Source organism: Amia ocellicauda, chromosome 18, assembly GCF_036373705.1.
Source record: "Amia ocellicauda isolate fAmiCal2 chromosome 18, fAmiCal2.hap1, whole genome shotgun sequence".
NCBI lineage: Eukaryota > Metazoa > Chordata > Actinopteri > Amiiformes > Amiidae > Amia > Amia ocellicauda.
This window is the reverse complement of record NC_089867.1, coordinates 12,824,318-12,842,223: the sequence shown is the minus strand read 5'-3', so window position 1 is coordinate 12,842,223 and position 17,906 is coordinate 12,824,318.

The window sequence follows — 17,906 nt, the reverse complement described above, 5'->3', positions numbered from 1 at the left end:
AACATGCAGAGTGAATACCAGCATTGTAAGCAGAGAGTTTGAGGGGAAGCAGCAAACTAGCTGTGAATTAAACATATTTACACAATATGAAGTCCCAACTCTTAATCTTACAATCAGACATGTATTTTAGTTTTTAAGCAATATTATCTTGCTCACTATGTATAGGATAGAATGATTTGTCCAGATCATTTTAATATTTCACCATTTCTTTTGCGTTTTATGAAGGGTGAGTATAATTGTTTTGCACGAGTGTTGGCCTTGTTGTTTTAAGCTTCTTTTAATCAGCTCCTTCAGACTGTTTACATATAACCCAGGACATGATACAACGGAACCATCTTTGATATATATTAGGAATACGTGTCCAGTATTTATTTTTTGACAAAAGTACAAGGGGGCGATTACATTTAAACATTGTTTATTTAGAAATAGATATAACTTAGACAGATATTTTATTGATATAACATGGCTTTGAAAGTCATACCTTTCAGGGGGAATGATACATAGATAGACAGACAGGCAGGTAGGTAGGCAGATTAAATATACTTCAGGTGTCAGTTCGTGATAAAAAGCACCAGTAAACTATTATCAGCACTCTTTAAAAAACCTCTCCATGACTAGAAAACAGAAAATTTCTATTTCACTTAATTTAGCAGCGATGTAATTAGAACTTGTTAAGATTTACTTTTTCCATCTGGTTGGTCTTCTTCTTGTCATTAATCTGACATCCCCGAGGCTTGTTATCAGGTTTTTGTCACTTAAAAGTGCTGTTTAGTTTTGCTTCCTTTGCTGTTGCTTTTCACGGGGCTATAATCTTTTTGTTTGCGTTTTCTTGGCAAAAAAAAATGAAATGGTGCTTTCCTGTCATTCATGGGAAATAATGATAATCACAATAATAATGATAAAAATGTAGAGGTAAAATAAAAAATACAATAGAGAAAGAATATCATTTCACACCCAAGTAAGACCTCCATTCTGACAAGTATTGGATTTATCCGGTTGCAGATTGTTGTTAAGGTCTAGCGTTAGAAATTCTATTATAACCTTATTAAATTTTAGATCTAGCACAGGTGTCAGGAGACAGAGTTAATAAGGGAAAGGCTAAATTGTCTCAGAGTGACTAGAAAGCCAGGATTCAGTCTAGCTTTGGGAGCTTGTGTGGTAAGTTTTAATTCTCTGCTGCATTTGCTTTTATTATTTAATTTCTCTGAAATAATGTGGTACTGAAGAAAGGGTAGGTGTTGTTATAGTAACCCTAAGCTTCTCTGCTCCTTCCTGTCTCTCAAAACTATTGCTATTTTAAGGTCTCCTTTCCAGACTGGAAAATATATTTATATTTTTTAAACAAGATATTGTGAAACACTTATTGCAATTGCAACAATGTATTTATATAACTTCAGGCATAATATGGCACGAGAAGTCTTTCTCCAAGTGTGATTATTCATTGTATTCAATTAATGACTTGAAATCCATAACCAGGGCTTATGAAAGGCTACAAATTGCAAACATAATACACTGCCTACTAAACCTTTACCTCAGCACACTAGAAAAACATATATTTGTAATACAGATCAGGTTGGCTAACCTATTTTTCAATTGTCCTCTATATATAAAACCAGCACTTAAATCAAGTTGTAGTTGTAACAATGTGAAAAAAAATGTTATCTGGTGACCAATAAATACGGTTTGTTAATATTTACTTATGTGACAATTATGTAACAAGGATATGTACAGATTTTTAGATACAAACATTGTTAAGATGCCAAAGGATTGGACTGGCTTAAGACTCGGGCTGTGTCCATAAGACCTTGGACTGCCACTACTTTCACTCTCGATGAATGAAAATAGATATGACAGAACTTTGTGAAGGCCACTATATTTTCACCCTGGGTTGTTTAAATGAAGCACTCCTATTCTTATCATATAGACGCTGTCATAAAGGATGAGAAATTGTAGAGAAAGTGTAGGGTGTATTTACAATGTATACAAGTTTGAAAATAAATACAAAATCGAGGGACGTATTTTATGGACAGATGAAACATTCTCTTCTGAACAGCTGAAGGGCAGCGTCAATAATTCCAGATGGATTGTATCTATTTTCCAATCTGCTTCACAGATTTTGACCATAGCTCTGCCATTCCCAACTGTGATAAGCACTTTAAATTTGAAGTCTGCACTGCTGATCTTTAAAAAAAAAAAAGTCTATTTCAGCCAGAATCATATGCCAATCCATAGGTGTTATAGGCCACTTTACCTCCAGAGATTACAGTAGCTTTAACAAGGATTTTGTAAAATGTCTGGTGAAAATGATTGCTTTCCTCCAGGTTAAATGAAAGCTCCCAAGCCACTGAAAATGGCAGAGATATCATAAGAAGTATGGTTTTAAGAGAGATGTAACTTGTTCTTTCACAAAACTGTACAATGTCACAGTGTTCCTGATAATTCTCTTGGCACAATATGACTTTTATGTGCCCCGCAATGCAGAAAGACAAAGTTTTATTGCATAGTTTCGAAAGTAGCTCTACCTCCTGTGAACAGGTTAGACAGTGTTATTAATTTAGGTTGAACTGGGATGTTTGTCATGCTTAAAAACCATTGTTATTTGCAAAGACTGAAAAAAACAAAGGTTAATATGACTCTTGAGTTACTTTCTGTCTGTGTCCTCTAAAGCTAAGCTGCAGGATGTCCAAACAACAAGTGAATTTGTTTGTGTACAATGCGTGGCACCGTGTGGGGGCGGACATGGTGCTGGACTCTTGATAGAGGCAGGTCTAGGAGGCAGGCACACCCAAAGGCAGGGATATCTTGAACAGGACATGATTTATTTTGTTAGCGCTAGTGTGTCCCTGTAGGTACGAAGGCAGCACATTCAAAGCCAGATGTCTCTGAGGGAGGGGTAGTGTAGTAGGTTTTTTTATATAGTGTGGGAGAAGAGAAGAGACCATTCATTTTTATTCTATTCTTCTCAAGTTGCCCTGAGATTGTGTGCAGTCACATCTCACTGGTCTCGGTCCCTATTAGTTATTATGCCAATATACGTCAACATACATATCTTCTGCTTTTTCATTGGGTCACCCCAAGATGTTTCCACTTTATTTAATCTACAGCTTCTCTTTTCCATGTCACACCTGCACATTTTATTATTTCACCTTCCCATCTGCTATGTGGCCATCTTCTAGGTCTTTTTTTATCTCTTGGGATCCATTCAATAGCTTCCATTGTCCATCTTTGATCTGTTCTGCTTGCAGTGTGTCCATAAATATATACAATGCACTGTAATACTGTTAACCTTCACCTTTCTCATGGTTCAGTATGTTGGCAATTCTGTTTATTTGTCACTACCTTGTGCAGCCTTAAATGTATATGAAAACAAGAATATCATAAAAACTAAAATATGTTTTAATACGCACACTGATTTCCCAAAATAAGTCATATGTTGTCTGTATGTGTGTGAGTGTGTATGTGTGTGTATCAGGTGGCAATAATTGGGTGCAGCTGGGGGCTCATGCTGAGCTAAACAGGTGTCCAAAAAAAAACCTGGTGAGAGCAGTCAACTGGATGCCTTCGGAGAACAAATCAGTAATGTCAAGGTAGCACAAAGACACTTTCAGTTTAGGAAAGAAACACATTGTGAGCTGCAGCTGTGTACCAAAACGTACTTGCGATGTGAGATTGAAAAGACAAGGTACACTTTCAAAATAAGCAGAAATTCCCACCAGGATGCAGCTTTGACTGTGTTGCCATCATTAATGTGAAAAATTAAAAAACAACATGACAGGAACAACTACCGCCATATAGGCTGTATTCCAGGTAGTCTCTCTAGTAACATGTTGTGTTTCAGTTTTAAAGCTGGAAGGGTTAAAGAATGCATCTCTTCCATGTTGTCTGTCCTTTACTTGGTTCCAGGTCACCATCACGGATACAGTTTAGACAATCATAAATAAACTTTCTTACTGAGGCACACATACAGACAGAGAGAGTCTCCTTGGAAAAGCTTGAAGCAGTATTAATCAAATCATCAATTCAGTGTATAATTAGTGCCGTCGTCCTTCTTTTCCTAAATATGTCGTACCTTGATCTCTAGAATCTTCTCTTGCATGTTTAGCTTTTCAAACCACTGCGATATCTGTCATGATCACCTTAATTGTGTCTCATTAGAACAACCTGCATGGTGTGTCTCTTGAGGAGCAGACATGCCATAAGCACTCAGACGGCATTGTTTTCTCCTTAGTTTCTTTTCGTTAGCTCTTCCATTCTTTAATTTTTATCATTTGCAATTCTGCTTTGCATTAATAAAAAACTATTTACAAAAAGAAACAAAAGAACATGGGACCTAGGAGGGTTTTGGTGCTGTAGGTTAATAGACCAAATGTGTGCTGGGAGATGACTTGTTCCTAAGTATTATCCTAAGGCAGTCTTGTTTGTAAGCCCTGCAAGTGACTTAAAGATCTCATTTTTCACTTCATCTTTCATTACTGTTATGTATTAACTCAGACGAACACTGTCAGGCGTTTTTAACACTGAGCTTTACTAACGAGAGAAGACATTTTTCTTGTACATAACTACAGAATCACAGAAGTGCCAAACTTCTTAATTGACTATGAGCTGTAGGCTATTAGCGATCCATTAAATCATTCTCTCAATATACTACAATTGCCATTATGTTTGAACATACGCGTCCATTTGGCGTGGCAATAAACTCCGCACCGGGAAAGAAGTAATCGGTGGCATTAGCCTGGATACACAAAAGGTTTTCTTGTGTTGTATCAGTACTTGCCAAAAAACAAAAAAGACAGTGAATTTATCTTCAATTCTATCAGATGAACAAAACAGATTACAATGGAAAAAACAGTTTAAAAGCAAAAGTCAAATCCACATTTTGAGATAAAATCGAGTTCTCTCATTTGAATAGTTTTCTATTGCTGAGAGTAGTAAACTTCCTATTTACTAACTATTACTAATAAGTAATTCTATTACTACTGTCTGTTTCTTGGTCTGTCTGTCCCCCTATGAAAATAGCTTGTAGGTTTCATTCAAATTGAATACATTTTATCTATCTATCTATATTATACTTATTCCAAATATTTTTGCATCATATACCTAATAAATAATCTTCCCAAAAACAGTATAACATTGCCACCTGTCATGCCAAGGTAAAGAAAATTAAAGACCTGCTGTTTAAATAAATCTGTTATTATTGTGTTACACACAAAGAGCTCTTGACAGGGAGTATAGCGTTTAATACAGATGCATTAATGAACAAAAAATGCTACTGACTTTTCATAGCCTATCATGGATTTATAGTTGAAGAATGGCAGAGTCAAAAAATATTTAAACAAATCAAATAATCATCCTCTTTCAAATGTTTGGTTACTGACAGAAAACGTGTTTGTTTAACCCAATAGTTTTCATGCATATCGTGCAATACAATACCTTGGTTAAGACAGTGACCAACATATGCTTGTAAAAAGACACAATTTTTAAGGTTTTTGACTGACGTTCTAAAGGTTCTTAAAAACTTTGTCCCTTCTGGCTATTGTGGACGTTCGTAAGGGGATAGGAGTCTCTCTTTGACGTTTCTTTGTAGTGCATTTCAAAGCTCAAACTTAAAATCTTAAAATTAAACCAGCATCCCAACTGAACTATATTTCAATTTATGCTCAGCTGCAGTGTCCCATTGGCCATTCCTTGGTTTGTACATAATGAATGTTATAAGAAAAAATAGAGCCCATGGCAAATCCAGCTAAATTGAATTATAGTGGCATAGACTTCACTGATGATTTATGACTGACAGTGACAGGGAGAAAAAAAAACATCCATACTTCTAGTTCAGATTGGCGATTTTGCAACCCAACTACCATAGTTAAACAAATATGTAAAATCCCTTAAAATGACAATATTCTCAGTGTCTTTTATTTGTATAAAATTACATCTATCATCTACCATAATCCATGATATAATATTCTTGTCACAAACCCCAAGGTAATGAGCAAGGCTGTGCAGTAAAAACAAAGATTTCTTTTTTGGGAAAGAGAGCTTGCTGAATGAGGAAAATTGCTTTTCTGCTGACATGTCATTACTTGAGAAAGTTTTTAAGCATTAAAACTACTCTCTTCCTAACAAGTCTAGAAGCAGGTACATTGTCTCTGACAGGGTTCCCTGTCTTAAAATCCTCCTACTACTGCCTTGACAGCTTTAGAAAGATTGGAGGCCATTTTAGGCTTGATTTATGGGAATCTTTTCAATACATATGTTTTATAAGGAAGCCATTTAACTGTCCATCAGCTCCATGGATCCAAATTCCATATCTATTCCATATATTGAACTCCTACCGTAAGTAAAATATGTGAAAATGTATCCTGCAAATGTACCATATCGTAACACTGTCTGGTGGTGAAATGGAGCTACACCAGGGGAACTGATGCTGGTATTACTATAATGGGGACTGGTGCGTGCCTCCTTCTTGGACAAATAGTGGACATTGGGAGGGGAGTGACCACCTGTAATTAGTTGAAGGTGTAAAGGAAGGTCTGTGTTGTTGTCTTGTGTCCCCTTTCCCTTCAGTGCTGACCTTCTGTCTCAAGCTGGCTGTGTCCAAAAGGGTCTGATAGAGCCCTCCTGCCTTCCCCTCAGTCTGCGTCTCAGAATACAGCCTTCAGTTCTTGTAAGAGCTGTATAAGTGTGGTATCTGAATAAAAGGCAGTTGCTTTTTCATACCAGAGTGCAGTGTGTTCCTTTGTCTGTGAACCCCTCAGTTTCAAACGGTTACAATATATAGCCATGCACATTGAGGTAAATGCAGGACAGATTGTACAAACCATTTTAATGCATTAATAATCACATGTCTTTGTGCTATTCATGGAAACTGGGAAGCTGTTAAGAATCACAGAGCTCCTGTGGAAGAGCTTGCACAGGTAAAGATGTGTATTATTGAGGAGGAGGAGGAGGAGGAGGAGGAGGAAGAAGACATGGGGTAAAACTGTGTTTTCAATGTGTTCAGTTAATACAAGTTATTTTGTTGAAAGGGCCATGAAATAATCAAAAAAGATTCCACCAGAGGTTTTGTTTCCCTAATAACCACATTTTATAGAGACAATTTGGATGCATATGAATACAAGTTACAAATTACAATTCGTGGAAACAAATGCATTTTCTAGCGTTTTCTTTTGTTTGGGACTTCCATGTTGAATTGTGGTATGCATATGTTACCATATCAATTATATTAAAAAATAACGACAGTGGTATCTACATATACAAATTTTCATTCAAAATGATCCCAAAGCACTTTAGAGACAGAAGAGTGCTCACGGCTTAAAAAATGTTGGTGTAGCATCCTCTGAAATGGTCTGCTTTTTCAAGTAATCAATACTTATTTAGATGTTATTGTGTATGACTGCTTATGCACAATGAAAACCCCGACATTGAACTTACCAGGAATATAGATCCTATAACATTTTAAATGAATTGTAAAGCAGTGACGATTGTAAAATAAATTTGTACCATAGATGTTGTTTGGACCAAAACCATCACTGTTATTGGAACTGCAGGACTGGAGACAAAAATAGCATATTTTAGACTTTCGTATCAGCTTTTGGCCCACTCTCTTTCTAAAAGTTGTATCCAAAATGATTTAGTCTTGAACTGCTTCATCTGTAAGATGTCAATCATCAGATCTGAGAGGTATTTAATGTAAGGTATGCACAAGAATTACTCCCATTTCAACAAAATCTAAAACTGACATCAATAAAGAAGAATAAATGAAATAAAAAATATGAAGATAAACACAGCTTTAAGATCTAAATGCATAACTTTCTTTTATCAGCTATGGCTACGTGTGAGGCATTAATTGATTGTATTTTATTTTTTTCCAGAACAGCACTTGCTTTTCTGTTTTTCAACTGCCTTCTAATTGCTCAGTACTGGGTTGTAGGAGGTTTCAGACACATATCACTTCCCACACAGATTGTCATCTTGTCTCAGATTTCTTCATTAACAAGCTGTCAATACAAATGCCGGCACCTTTCGTTTGGTTTGTTGAATGGGATAAGCGTGGAGTGCTGGCTCTCTCCTTTCAAAACAAGAAACCGGGCAGATGGCTGCCAGCCTGTTCAAATCTCTTTGCATGACAAACATTGTGTTGATAAGCTCGCTGGAGGCACCGTGAAGTAAAAAAAACCTGCGAGAGCACTTGAATGCATCTAAAATGACAGCTACAGGGCTTGTTTGCTTTTGAATGTTTTAATTATTTATAAATTAAGCAAACTTGAAAATAAAAATAAGAATAAGGATGTTTTCCAACTGCAATATTTTAATTGTTTTTGTCTTGGTAGTTGATGGCAGATCATCAGAATTGTTTGTAATTTATATATAAAATAATAAATATGCATTAACATTAACCTTATTTGGCATTCCTAGCCAATTTTAACAATGTACTGCATTCTCCAGGTGTTCAATAACAAGCTGTCTTCCACATGGGTAACATTTTTGTGGCATATCTTATACCTCTATGCACATGTCATACAATTCTAGAAAACTCTCCCTATATACATATATATATCTGAATGGTTTCCGAACTGATCAGCTGCTACATACAGAGATAAACAAACAGTTTAAGTTATAGTGTTGTCAATTATAACAAATTATCTGCCACATGTTTTGCTTTTGCTAATCAAGGAAACTATAGTGTGCATTTCAGGGAAAAGACAAATCCTTTTTAAAGCAGGAATCCAAAGGGTTACTATACTGAATTTCAGTGTTCATCATATTCAGTTTAAATTAATAGAAGATAAATAGCCTACACATTAGATTAGATTTTGTATTATTATTACTATTAGTACTGGACAGTAGATGTATCAAGTTATTATCCAACAAAGGAAAATGTGCCATTGAATCTAAAATAAAATGTAACAATTAAACATAAAACATGAACAACTCTCTAAGCTCTCCATACAGAAATATGGAAGTAGCACACAACAGTAATATTGACCACTGACTGTAGGAGCTCTGCTGTGTTGCAAACTGACTAAAGCACTGAACCTCAGCAAGCACTCAGCTTTGCTGGCAGTTCCTGTCACTCAGAATTACTCGAGAATTAGCAAACACACCTTACTGGGACACACCTTTGCCCCCCATCCTAGTGTGATTCAATCAAAAGCATAAATACACTTTATCTTGCCATACATGCTGTTTATTTATTTTTTTAATAAATGCTGATGCTTTAAGTGATTATTGAAGCCTCTTACATTTTAATAATGAAAATACAAACATTTGTGTTTGATTGTTTTTTATTGCAGAGCAGGTAAATGTGCCTATATTGAATGCCCTGCTATACTAAACTGTACTTTATGTAAAAGTGATTAAATTACAATTTGAATACACCATAGTGTAAATAAGTAATAAATGCAAACCAAGTTGAAATATTATCACACACTAATATTTTTGAAGAGGTAAAACCTTTTTGAATTATGGCAAATAAATAATTGGTTTCATGCATAAAATCGTTTTAGTTTCAAAACTAGTTTTTATTATACTTTTAAAGCACATATTTCTTGAGGAAATGTTTGTTCTTTCAGAATTACTGATGTCTTTAGAGAGGTATCATAGGAGACTGAAATATTTCACTTTAATAAACAGAAATTGGTGTTTAAGGAATTTGAAATAGATTAATGTGCTTTTTATGGTATTCTTAATTTAATTTTTGATTAATTCGAGTTGAAAGATCCCACTGTGGGAATAACACGTTGTTATACATTTTGTGCATGGCATGAAGTAAAATGTCAGATGTGCTGAATTGTCACAAATTGTCAGCTCTGTGAATCCCCTTACCCGCCCCCAAAACTAACATATTTCAACTCAATATGTTGAAAAAGTATGTTGAAATATGCAGTAGGCCTATATAACTATATGTAATGTGGTCTGAAATAGATTGAAGAAAATAATAGAAATGAAAATAGGCAATTACACTCTGAAAATTAAACACATCTCATTATTTACAACACACACTTACATTTGTAATTTATTTGTACTTTTTTTATATTATTTTTGATATTTCTCACTTGCCACTTTAGTCTCTGTCTAGCTAGTTATTTACAACGCAGGTCAATGACGCCAGAGATTATGTTTCCCTGTCAAGTCATATGTTTAAGGAAACACAATGAATTGGAATTGGGTGAATAATTGGTTTCATAGAATCCATATTTATATAATGTGACAGGCAGAGTTATAAAGAATTAATTTGGCCTGTTAGTTCAGTTGCCTTTATGATATTTACTAACTCAACACTTTATTAATATATATATATATATATATATATATATATATATATATATATATATATATATATATGTGTGTGTGTGTGTGTGTGTGTGTGTGTGTGTGTGTGTAATAACATAGCTATTGCAACCACATTACTTATTTACAAAGGGTTTATATACAAGGACAAACTGCCTTTCTGATGTACAGGCAAATTACTATCAGTTTATTGATACTTTCTTAATATAATCCAGGTTATAAAGAATGTATAAAGTAATTGTTAGCAGTTTGACGTTAAGTGTTACTAATTCTTACCATATGAAAGCCCTTTGCTTTTTGTTTTGATTTTGCTTGCTTCTGTTTCAGTTTTGATTTTATTTGAAATTGCTATTTTTTTTATGGAAAATATATCAATCCTAAATTTCCACACAGAAAAAGGGTTATTTTTATTATCTGGCATTTCCAGCAGTCTAGACTTCTTGTCCAACTACATTCCCACCTGCAAGCTGAAATAAATTGCCACACTGAGTGCGGAAAAATATATAATTCTTAATCAAATGTATTTCCACCTACTCAGTTCCATTCTTAGTATTCAATGTAATCATAAAGCTGATGAAAAATACAGGAAAATACACCCACATCATTAGTGTCATTATATGCACAGAAGGGCACTATTTGTACTTCAATCAACAGCAACTGACACTATATTATCAGAAGTATTATTTTAGCAAGCCGATGATGCATTCAGGATTGTTGTGAGAGTGGGCTCTGCACTTGTAGTAGTCGCGCTGTCATTTCGTTTTGGTAAACATTGGGCTGTGATAATTGAGATTAGTATTTGGGAAGATCTGTAAATGCCCAATGGCTAATTTCTTAAACTGTTATTATTTTTCCTTTTTGCAGGTCATTTATCTTCAGGTTTTCAATCATGTATGCAATGTATTTGGTGTGCATTTGAAAACACGTTTTAATTTCTAAGTACCAATGATTAAAATTTTATTTTTTCAGAATCTTACTCAATAGGAAGACAGCCAACAACACACAAAACCTTCCTTTGTGAAATATTCTTCCAGCAAAACAAAATCCCACAACAACACAACAGGGTACTCGATCTGTATATAGGATTAATGCAATACAGTGTGATTGTTCATTCAGCACATTATTATTTATATCATCAAACACTTTACCTTACCTTTTATATGGATCCTACAATGAGAACTGCATTCCCAAATCTATGTAACTGTATAACTGTGGGGTTTTTTTGTATTATTATTCCATTGTTAAATAATAATAACAATTATAATAGGGGGAACGCATTTGCAGTGGTTATGAAATTAGGTCATAAAAATTAGCATCCCAAACAATATAGCAATTATAGCGCTTTGGATATTAACATGAAAAGTATTGAATGATTGATTTATTCAAATGTCCTTTGATGGGTTTTTGTCAGACTTGTTGGAACACACAAGAAGCTACAAATGAACCACTGGGCTGTGGTACTCCGTGCTTTGGCATCCTTTTCTCATTAAAGATGTTCCTGAAAGGAGGCTAGTACAATTCAATGTGTCATCTTCTGGTTTGATACTTACATACCCTTAATTAGTGTCCCTCTGCCCCCATTCAGACAAAGAGCTTGATCATGAATCAAGCATTGTTCTCACTTAATGGCATTTTCCTGACAGGAAATGTTTGGGATACATTCATCTGTGAAAGTGTTTTGCCATGGAGTTCTACAATTAAATAAAATAAATAAAATACAATATTTTCTAGAAAGTGTATGACAGTTTAAATCACATAAATTCTTCATCTAATGGATAATCAGTAGTAAAGTATTGGAAGACAGTACGATACGATGTCTCTAACTGTATGAGCTGTATTACAGTTGGACCTCCCGCAGGGTTTTAATTTTCTGTCAGATTCTGTTCTTCTGGTTTTATCAGAATAAATACATGCTTTTTCACATCCTTCCCCCCATTCACTTGGGGGATTTAGAGCATTGTTCTCAAATATGCATACAAAAGCGGTGTTAATATAGGATACATTGTGCATTTTACCAACCCCAAATTGTTGTTTACAATTCAAATATGTACTTTTCTTAGAAGGAATGCTCTAATGTGTGTATGTAATGTGTGGCCACAGTCAGAAACAAGACCAGACAGATTGTTTTCAAAGATGGACTTGAAACACATGAAATATGTGGTTTTGGTTTTCACTGTACTGTGTTTAGTGACCTACATCTGACTGTGCAGAATGAGCTAAAGAAAAGAGAACCCCACATCTGAGGAAACCTCTGGGGAACTCTAGGTGATCTTGAATTCTCAATCAGGTTTTTTTTTTGTACCATTAGTTTTTGTAAGGTGCATAGTGGTACATATATCATGTGCTTTATTTGCGGCAGTTGCATTATTTTTGTGTGAAATAATAAGAAAAGTAAAGAATACTCAAAGAGCAAATACATTTTGAAATTGAGTCTGATCACTGTCAAAAGAAAAAGACTATAGCATTTAGCTTCTGTAAGATAACATCGGAGTTTACTGCTGTGTCCATGACTACAGAAAACAAGATCTAGATAGATAGTTATTTCTGTTTTTCCCATGGGGGATATGTTCTGCATTCATTTAGAGTATATTTTTTTCTACATCTGTGCAAGCTATGCACTGGTCCCTCCAATTCTGCACTGTTAGCAACCAGACACACACAGTACCATTATTTAGGGTTTATTCTGCATTGTAGTTCACAGATTTTAAATAGTATAAATAATTGAGTAATATAAGGATTTAAACGTATTGGACTACACTGACCTAGACTTTGTGGTATAAATGATCAATAATTCCTTAGGACTATTTATCACCTTTGTCCTTGGTTGCATTCCTAATAAGGAAATAAATATTTGCGAGGCACTAGTCTTTATGCTGTTGTGTGCGCTCATCTCTGGGGCCTAATTAAGCCTGCTCTTGTAGTGCTGAAGCAGTAAGGGCCTTCAGATGACTCTATAAAGCGTCTGTGATCTCCGTAGTAAGTTCCAGTTTGCTGAATACGCAAGTCGAAACATCTGAACATCTATCTGTCTAGCTTAGACAAGCCATGGCAAATACCCCACCTCCACCCCCCAGCCCCCATGCCTTTCCAGAGAATGAAAAACTAAACTGCACAAATTGGCCTACAAATTCAATTTCAATACAAATCATTTCACAAATTAGGATGAAACACTGGTGACATTTAGATTGTTTTACAGTAAAGGAATTAAATGAAAATGAATAGAACCATTTATGGCTGTGTTTATTAAAAGGATTTATAGGTACATTAATTCGTTAGTGGTAGCTCACACCCCCAGAGTTTAATGATCCAAAATACAAAGACTGGTCTTCAAACAGTGCAGCCCAGCTTATTTTCAATGAGGGACTGCATCACACTTGATTTCGACAATAAGAAACAATTTATGAATCCTAAAAGGCAACATATATATACTTCCAAGACGAAATCAATCATGACGGTTGGATAACTGATTTTAGAACCTCTGATACACATTTCATTTGGGTATAAAAATCACAATTCATAATTTTAAAAAGGAAAATGAATGCCTGCTAAACTCTAGTTATGGGAATTGTGATCTCTTGTTTATTTTTAATATGTTTATTGTACTAAACTCCAATTCAATTAAAACTCACTGAAACTAGCTGAAGAATCCGATAACGATTTCTGATAGCAAACTCTACAGGGCATGTAGGGCATTTGAATGAAATGTACAGGGATACGTGGAAAAGGATCATTTCTCCTCTTTTCTCTGTCTTGTAAAAGAGTGCAACTCTGGAACATTCATGTGTTTAGAAGAAGAAATAAAGTAAAGTTCTGAATTTAAGTCTTATTAGCTTATTGCTAAATTTAAAGGTGAAAGAAATGAGGCACAGATACAATCTGAAAATGCCTGCAGCACAGTCCTATTTCCGACTTACTGTTAATTAACCGAAGCAAATGGACAGCACAAGGCAGGAAGTTGTCAACGTGCAGCTATTAGTGTTCTTCTTCTTCTGCTTATTATTATTATTATTATATTTTTTTATTTTTTTATTATTATTATTATTTGTATTTTTGCTCATCAATGCCAATCAGAAACATCAAGCACACCTCTTAATTTTCACCCTCCTCCTAACTGAGGAGCTCCCGTCTCCACACGTCTACAGCTTTATTTCCCTCGACCTTTAAGGGCTGAATCAACACTTTCGCTTGATTAATTTCATTATCCTTTTCCGATCTGTAGGAAGTGCTGTGTTTGAACTCTGAGTAATTAGCTGCCTCTTTCCCTGTTTTTTATAGCCCGTTTATAATGAGTTGCATAACGCTTCATTAAAGCATTTGAGACCACACTGTTGTTTTTTCTTTCCCTCACACTCACACTGACAGGATTGCTGTTCCTTGTTGTCCCCTGGTAGGTTTTTCCCCCCTTCCAAACCGGTTTAGAAACAGAGGTTGGTGAAACTAAAAGGAGCCTTCTGTTAATTTTCGGCACTCTGCATTCTTCAGGAAAGAAAGAACATTACTCTCTTGAGGCCTTATATTTGTATCTTGTTTTAAACTGTTTTTCTGGGTTTACTCGGCCTCCCTGGGTCCTGTTAATCATGATTCACGGAACTTCATAATGCCGCTCAAAATCTGTGTTATCCAGCCCGTATTATCAGTGCAACTTCCTATAGTACAAGCTTACAAGCTATTGCTTTATCGAAATGTCAAAGAGTTATTAATTCTAAACTCTCAATATTGCTGTCAAGGTGTTGTAGTCTTCCTTTAGGAGACACATCATGAAAACTGTGGCAAAATTCCACTGCAACAACAGCTAATTCGGTCAATCTTCAAAGTGCTTTTAACAGGTTTTTTTTTTTAGTCTGTTTTGGCAGTTGTTCTTCATGTGTACTGCATGCAATAATACCCTTCCTGCTCTCCCACCAGCAGCTTGTTCTTCTCAGCAAACTGAGTAAACACTGTGTGTTTAATCCTAAGCCGCTATTGTGTGAAATTTAAACTAGCGTAGAAAAACAAAACGTATGACAGTTTAGAAGAGAGAATTTCAGTAACGCAAAACATACCACAAGATAATTAACACAAGGAAGAAAATAACTGGGTCCCAATAATAATAATCCATCCATCCAATTTCAATAACTGTTTAACCAGTTTATTGCTGTGGTGAACCAGAACCAAACCCCGGGAGGTACAGGGTGCAAGGCAGGGTCCACCCTGGACTGGATGGGATGCCAGTCCGCACACATACCTGACTACAGGGCAATTTGGAGGACCCAATCAACCTAAGATGAACCTAACTGATGAAAACACACACAACATGTAAACTGCATACAGACAGTCACCAAAGGCCTGATTCGAACCTGGGTCCCAGGAGCTGTGAGGCAGCAACGCTAACCATTTAGAATTGTGAAACAAATGTAAGTAAAAAGGATTTGGACAATAGTATTGGAGGATGACCTTAAAAAACGGATGATATTTGTAAATCAATCAATATTGTGCTCCAGGATGGGATAAGGTGCTTGAACACAATGGTATATTACAACAAACAATTAAATGGGGCGTAAGTAATAATTTTACCTTTTTAAAGGTGAAAGAGGATGACCATATCTCGTTTACAGAGATATTGATGTATTTCCTGAAAACATATAATAATCTGTTTATATGTAAGTACACTTATACAAGTCTATTACAAGTAAACGTTAAAGTTTACTTCAAATTATGATAGTATAAATGTGGGTAATTATACAATTCGCTACCTGGAGATATATACAGATTAAATGAAAACTTCAACCCACCTGACAGATATAAATTATAAATGTGTCTCTTGACGGTAGCTAAGTTCAATTCTTCAACATAATAGAACAATTCATTTTCAAATTAGCTGTTGTGGATCTTAATTTTTAATTTCACACAGTTGTTATTCAGCTAACTCGAGACAATTCAGAGTAATGTCTTATTCAAGATTACTATATTATAACAGGGTAAAGCTACAGCACAGTGTAGGAAAGCAAACTGAATAAGGGTAATGCATATATATATAGATATATAGACAACTATTCTATGCAAAACAAAGAATATGCATGGGGAAACCATGGCAAAACTTACCCCACAAATTCACTGTGGTAAACTCTTATAAGGGTAATTGCAATAACCTTGCAGATCTGTATAATAATCCATAACAAAAATACACTTTCTCCTCTTTTTTGGGGGGAATTTTAAATTTTAATTAAATTTAATTACACTTTCCTCATCAAATGTATATCAGATGATGTTGTTTTTTTTTAACATACAATCATATACCCACAGAGATACCAGTGTATATTTAGTCCTTGTAGTTAATTGGTTTGAAAACTGCACATATTGCTGTTATAATAGCAACAAAAAAAGATTTAATTTCCACAAAAGGATGTAATTAACAGGTAGCTAGCAGCTCATAGAACGTCAAGAGAACACCACCATTTATGCACATGCTATTTTACAGACAGGCCTATAATGTGCAGAAATTATACAAAACTGTTTTTCATATATATATATATATATATATATATATATATATATATATATATATATTTATATAGCAAATGCAGTTATAACTGCTGTTTTTTTGCATAGAAATTTGGCATACATGATAATTGGCTGGTTCCTGGCAAGGTAGGATATGATATGAAACCAATTCCCCAGCAGTAATTACAGGTGCTTTCACAATAGTAAGGAGGGGGTTACCTTTAGCTTCTCTTTTCCAAACAGAGATGTAATCATTATAATCATGGTCCTCGTCATCATCAGATGGCAGGTAGGCTCTCCCTCAGCTGACAGGACTCCGGTTCAGTTTGACCAGCATGAGAATGTAGTGGCGTGACATGTTCTCATTGACCGGTCAATCAGCTCATCAGACACCTGGGAGGATGAACCTATAGTTAGTCTTAGAATGGAGTTCATGCTTAGTTTGTCGTCTTTGTGGGTGAAGAGCTCAGTGTTTTATATTAGGGGTCACCACACTCTAGGAGGTTATGGATTCACACCCCAGCAGGAACAAGTGGCTTCCTAAAGTCTTCATTTTGACAGTGTTGTTTATATGTTGGTGATACTATTTCAAGAGAAACCTCTTTACCCTTGATTTTCTATTACACTAGCACTGTGCTTTATGTGTCCTTAGTGTATTAATGCTGAGGTGACTTCCCATTAGTAAATTAGGTTGACTAATACATCAGACTTCTGTAGTTTTCTTGAAAGATGATCCTGTCTGGTCTAAATTAATTCATTCATAAATGTAGTGACCAAGGAACCCTGACTATTCCATGGTGTTTGAGATGCAATTAGTTTGTAGATATGCTTTCTGCTCATTGTTACTTAATGCTGTTTAGGTGCAGTTGAATTGCTGCTTTTTTGCCTGAACGGGGATTAAAGTCACATCACGTCTGCATCATTAAATCGCAGATTCGCCATCCCTACATTCTTGACTCATATTCAGCTAGATCATTAATTCAGCGTTTGTCTTCCGTATTTGCAGAGGGGGAAGCAGGCAAGTGCAATACCACAAGCTGAGATAACTAGGGTCCCGGAAGGAAATTAATTTGGCCCCGTGGGAGGAAATGCGATATCAAGGTTATGACTTTTGAGGTCTCTCTGTCTCAGGTGGCATA